The 759-nt window shown below is 43.1% G+C and overlaps 1 non-coding gene across 1 annotated transcript; it reads right to left on the reverse strand.

Annotated features, from left to right (window-relative positions):
• Window positions 1-116: 116 nt before the first annotated feature.
• Window positions 117-225, reverse strand: LOC123324707. The gene has a single exon (XR_006539978.1). It is a non-coding gene; the product is annotated as a U6 spliceosomal RNA (small nuclear RNA).
• Between the last annotated feature and the right edge of the window lie 534 nt (window positions 226-759).

Genomic DNA, 759 nt, shown 5'->3' on the forward strand with positions numbered 1-759 from the left:
TTCCTTCCTTCCTTCCTTCCTTCCTTCCTTCCTTCCTTCCTTCCTTCCTTCCTTCTTTCTTCTTTCTTTTCTTTCTTTCTTTCTTTCTTTACTGTCTTTATTTTAATTCCATCTAAAAAAATATAGAATGCTTACAGATTTTGTGTCATCCTTGAGGAGAGGCCATGCTAATTTACTCTGTATCATTCTGATTTTTAGTATATGTGCTGCCGGAGAAGCCAGCACCAGATTTTCTATTCTTAAACAGGATTTTTTCTATCCCCTTTTCTCTGCAAGAGCTTTTCTGACCAGGTGATTGAGGAACATAGGCTCAGGGAACCTGAATTTAGCCAGAGGTCAATGGGACCCTTCCAAAAACCTGCCGTCCCCCCTCAAGCACTTGAGAGCCCAGAGTGGGTTAAGTCTTCCCTGGCTCAGTCCCAACAGACATTAAATTCACCTGTGCTTGCTCTGAAATAAATCAGTGTCCTTTTCTGCTGCTGCTGTTGTCTGGAAATAATGCAAATGCAATGGGCCTTCACTGACATTGTGCTTCCCTGGAAGGAGACACATAATAAATTGTCCCTTAATACTGTTAAAGAGACATTTTCCTCTAACTCAGGAGCTTTTGAGGTTGGTCTGTGCTACTCACCCAGCGAGGAGGAAGATATGGTGCCTTGTCACTGGGCCCAGTTGTTCATGTGACCTCTCAGTGCTCTTTAGTTTACTGCATTGCTAAGTTCAAGGATGTATTTCCCAGCCCCCAAGTCAAGTCATAGG

This window comes from Neomonachus schauinslandi, chromosome 4 (assembly GCF_002201575.2).
Source record: "Neomonachus schauinslandi chromosome 4, ASM220157v2, whole genome shotgun sequence".
Classification (NCBI taxonomy): Eukaryota; Metazoa; Chordata; class Mammalia; order Carnivora; family Phocidae; genus Neomonachus; species Neomonachus schauinslandi.